Source organism: Anoplophora glabripennis, unplaced genomic scaffold, assembly GCF_000390285.2.
Source record: "Anoplophora glabripennis isolate ALB-LARVAE unplaced genomic scaffold, Agla_2.0 scaffold2944, whole genome shotgun sequence".
Taxonomy (NCBI): Eukaryota; Metazoa; Arthropoda; class Insecta; order Coleoptera; family Cerambycidae; genus Anoplophora; species Anoplophora glabripennis.
This window is the reverse complement of record NW_019419017.1, coordinates 4274-10137: the sequence shown is the minus strand read 5'-3', so window position 1 is coordinate 10137 and position 5864 is coordinate 4274.

Below are 5864 nucleotides of genomic sequence, written 5' to 3'. Positions count from 1 at the left end.
CACCCAATATCAAGACCGGAGCATGCGACGGATTAATTATAAATTTTTCGAATGAGAATAATGAAGAGCAGAATAAATTTTTAGTAAGAACAATACGAAATAAATTAATAGGTCAAGCCCAAGTAAATATTTCAACCAGGCTGGAATAAGAATCCTGGATTTAAATTAAACAGATATTGATTCGAACTTTTGGCGATCCTCGCGATATCGACACTACAACAAGATTTAATTCATCTTACTTATGATTCTCGTCAAGAATCATTGATTAACTTTAGCAGTAGGATACTACAGACGCAATCGTTATTAATGGCGAAATTAAAACAATCACACGAAACAAGATAGGTAAAAAGAGCATTGAGCACTGTGTTTCAAAAATTAAGCTTAGATACATTCGTTAGAAATTTACCTTTTCATTATCAACAAATGGTCAGAACCAAAGAAATCGATGACCTAGACGAAGCAATCGCGTTCATAAACAAGGAAGAACAATTTAATAAGTATAAAAAAACAGTAAAGCACACCAGAGTCAAAAATCAACCTAAACCATTCCCTCCACCAAGAAATCCACATTTTCAAAATCATTTCCTATCGCCAAGAAGTCAATTCCAAAACCACTACCCTAGAAACGATTTTCCTAATCAAAACAGGCACCCTAATTAGAATAATTTCACTAATAGACATCCTAATCAAAGTAACTATCAAAATAGGTACCAGAACAGCAATCCTATCCTAAATAGACAAAATATTTTCACACAACAACATTGGCCCAATCAACCTATTAATGTCCAACCTCGACCAATGAAACAAAACTTCCCGACAAATAAACAAGTATTTGGCCCAAATCAACCCAAATCAAAGAATTTTGGTCCAACCCCGATGTCCGGTATTTCTACCATAAATTCCGATCACTTTAAATCCCGACCTGAATTTAATAAAACCGAGACAGACATAACTCCGCCTGGATGGTCACATAATAACCTAGAAGATCAATTATCCGTTTTTTCCCATCAAGGACACTTGAACCCAGAACAAATAAATACACTGCAAATTCCTGATGATCAGCCAGACGAGTTCCTATACGACGAATGGAACGATGACGAAGACTGGGATGCAGAACTAGCTGAAAATTTTCAAAACGTTTCATTAGACACCAACCCCACATAAAAAATCCAAAACCAATCCCTCACGTTGAACTAAACACAAATCTAATCCATAGTTCACTTCCCTACATCCAGTTAAGTAAACCTCCTTTAAAACTCCTCTTAGATACGGGGTAGTTCCAAAACCATTCTCAAACCCGACATTGTACAGAAATATTTCCCGAATCTCATCAGAACAGACCCTATCCAAGTAAAAACTGGATCAAGACAAATCCTTGTGAAAACCCAAGCTCATATTCCATCCTTCCCCGAGTTCAACTCAAATCAAAAACTTGACACCATCCTTTTCAATTTTCACGAATTTTTCGATNGCACCAGAATCATTTCACTAATAGACATCCTAATCAAAGTAACTATCAAAATAGGTACCAAAACAGCAATCCTATCCCAAATAGACAAAATAATTTCACACAACAACATTGGCCCAATCAACCAATTAATGTCCAACCTCGACCAATGAAACAAAACTTCCCGACAAATAAACAAGTATTTGGCCCAAATCAACCCAAATCAAAGAATTTTGGTCCAACCCCGATGTCCGGTATTTCTACCATAAATTCCGATCACTTTAAATCCCGACCTGAATTTAATAAAACCGAGACAGACATAACTCCGCCTCGATGGTCACATAATAACCTAGAAGATCAATTATCCGTTTTTTCCCATCAAGGACATTTGACCCCAGAACAAATAAATACACTGCAAATTCCTGATGATCAGCCAGACGAGTTCCTATACGACAAATGGAACGATGACGAAGACTAGGATGCAGAACTAGCTGAAAATTTTCAAAACGTTTCATTAGACACCAACCCCACATAAAAAAATCCAAAACCAATCCCTCGCGTTGAACTAAACACAAATCTAATCCATAGTTCACTTCCCTACATCCAATTAAGTAAACCTCCTTTAAAACTCCTCTTAGATACGGGTAGTTCCAAAACCATTCTCAAACCCGACATTGTACAAAAATATTTTCCGAATCTCATCAGAACAGACCCTATCCAAGTAAAAACTGGATCAGGACAAATCCTTGTGAAAACCCAAGCTCATATTCCATCCTTCCCCGAGTTCAACTCAAATCAAAAACTTGACACCATCCTTTTCAATTTTCACGAATTTTTCGATGGAGCCCTTGGTATAGAAGACATTAAAAAACAAAAAATAGAAATATCCTTCAAAAATAATACTATCTCCAATGACTATTTCTCCCTACCTATATCATATAAACATCCAATATCATATACCCAAAATCAAGCAATAATTCTTGCCCCTCAACAGATTACAAAGATAACCCTGCCAATAGACCAAACCAATAATACAGAACTCCTAATAAATGAAATCAAAGCTAATAAATGTTATCTCCCCACTACCCTAACCAAAGTAATGAACAATAAAATATGTTTCGAAATTCACAACTATGACACACAATACCACAACTTTCATCCCACTAAGTTAAAATTTACACCTTCATCAGAATATCAAACCTACGATTATACACTTATTGAAGAAGGCAAAAATTCACATAAAAAATTAAACTTAAAATCCCTATTAAGAACCTCACATTTAAATAACGAAGAGATGACAAAATTATTTCAATTATGTGACAAATATACCCACATTTTTCAAAAACCAAACGAGAAGTTAAGTTTTAGCAACGCGGTAAAACACGAAATTTTGACAAAATATGATAGTCCCGTATATTCAAAAAGTTACCGATATCCATATGTCCATAAGGCAGAAGTTTCTAAACAAATCTCCGAAATGTTATATAATCACATAATACGACCCTCTCAAAGTCCTTGGTCTTCCCCAATCTGGATAGTACCGAAAAAACTAGACGCAAGTGGTAAACGAAAGTGGAGACTTGTGATCGATTATAGGAAAGTTAACGAAAACACAACAGACGATAAATATCCATTACCTAACATTACCGACATTCTAGACAAATTAGGAAGATGTTCATATTTTTCAACTATAGACTTAGCATCTGGTTTCCATCAGATTGAGATGCATCCAAATTCTATTCAAAAAACCGCCTTTTCAGTTGACAATGGTCATTATGAGTTTATCAGAATGCCTTTCGGCTTAAAAAATGCCCCAGCAACTTTTCAATGATGTATGGACAATGTTTTAAGATCTTCAGAACAAAATTTGTATGGTATACATGGATGACGTAATCGTATTTTCCAATGGTTTACAAGAACACTTACAAAACCTTGAATTAGTATTCAAAACCTTTGAAAAAAATAATTTAAACTAGTTAAATCCGAGTTTCTCAGGAAAGAAGTGACATTTCTAGGACACGTAATAACACCCGACGGACGGACGAACCCAATCCAGAAAAAATTAAAGCTATCCAAAATTTTCCCATACCCAAAACTACTAAAGAAATCAAATCACTTTTAGGATTATTAGGTTACTATAGGAAATTTATAGAGAATTTCGCAAAAATAACAAAACCTTTGACAAACTTTCTAAAGAAGAATGAAACGATTGAACTCACTAAAGATTATTGTTTTGAATTTTGTAAAACTTTATTAACAAATGACCCTATATTAGCATTTCCCGATTTCACGAAACCATTTGAAGTCACTACTGACGCCTCTAATTTCGCAATAGGCGCAGTACTTTCTCAAAATAACAAACCCATTAGTTACGCCTCTAGAACATTAAACCCGGCAGAAATCAATTATTCAACAATAGAGAAAGAACTTCTTTTAATCGTCTGGGCATGCAAAACATTCAGACCCTATATTTACGGCACTAAGTTCACTATATACACTGATCATAAACCATTACAATGGCTTTTCTCATTAAAAGAAGCGAATTGTAAACTTGTACGATGGAGACTAAAATTAGAAGAATACGATTACACAATAAAATACAAGAAGGGAACGCAAAACAAAGTAGCTGATGCGTTAAGTTGCATCAAAATAGAATGTAATCTAAACGAAAACGACAACACTGATGACAATATTAGTACACAAGTACAAATTGACGACGACCTTGATACAATAATAGACAGTATATTAAGAGAAGATACAGAGATACCCCAAATTAGTAACGAAGAACTGAATGATTTAATATCACCAGAAAACCCTCCAGATAACCAAACTGTCCACACAAGTCAAGAAGAACCAATGTCCTCAATACCTTACACTGAAAACCCACTTAATCAATACAAAACTCAAATTGTACTAACAGAATCAAATACAGTCCCTAGTAACATTTGTGATTCAAAATACATATTTAATATATTCCGTCACTTAATTACTCCGTTGCTTATCACTTGCTTTAAATTTTCTACTCCCTCAAGTGAAAGAAAAATAACGCGGATCTTAAGAACGTCCCTCAGGCATCATCGTAATTCAAAACTCTTAATAGCTAACAAAGTTTTAGATGACATTATTAACGAACCAGAACAACAACAAATTATTCGATATCACCATCAAGGTAAAACTTGCCACCGAGGAATTAAAGAAACCATTAAATCAATCAATAGAAACTATTACTGGCCTAATATACAAACAGACGTTACCAATTATATAAATACTTGTCAAACAGGCTTAGTGGCAAAATATGACAGAAAAAATAAAATTAAAAATATCTGAAACGCCCTCATTCCCTTTCGAACACATTCACATTGACACGTTCATTATAGATAAAAACCATTTCTTGACAATACTTGACCCTTTTTCAAAATATGGACAAGCATATTGCCTAGAAGCAAAAAATAGCATTAATATCATGGAAGCCTTACTATTATTCATATCTCACTTGGGTATACCACACAAAATCACCGCAGATAATGGTACTGAATTTAATAACCAAATCATAAAAGACTTTTGCCTTCTACACAATATAGAACTACACTTCACTACCCCTTACCATTTAAATTCCAATTTCTCCTGTTGAAAGATTTCATTCAAGCCTGATAGACTCTATAAGATGTCTTAAACAACAACATCAGAAATCAATTAAGTACCTCATGACCTTAGCTATCTTACAATATAATAATTCAGTTCACTCCACAATCAAGATGACACCTTTCGAAGTAATCCATGGCCCAAAAACTAACCCATTTGAGATTTCCCCACAAACTATCATCAATCAATATACTCATAATCATCGAGAAAATTTACAACTCTTACATAACCAAGTTAAAGAAAGAATTCCAAACAACAAAACAAAAGTTATCGAAAAGAAAAACCAACAATTATCAGAACCTGAACCAATACAAACAGATCAAATTGTTTATATTCAAACAGAACCAAGGAAACCTAAAGATCACCCAAAATTCAAAGAAACAGTCGCTTTAGAGGATAGAGACAATAAAATCTTAACTGAAATTGGTATTGTACATAAAAATAAGGTGCGTAAGCCGCGAAAAATAATAGGGAAATCTTTGTTACAGGATGACAATGAATCCCTATCTAACAATCCTTTGCCTAACGATCCTAGCAGTAGTCCAGTCCGAAGATATAACCTTCGATCTCATCGATAGTGTAGCACTATTTCAGAAATTAGGTAAACGAGTACACATCATTGAACGATATCACATGTTTATACACAAATTAGACCTCCCTCCTTTATATGAAGCATTTCGGAAACTTCAGCTTTTATTTGACCAAATAATCTAAGAAATACATCTCAATGAATCTCAGATTCACTTTTACATCAAGAGGAAAATCTCGAAAAGTT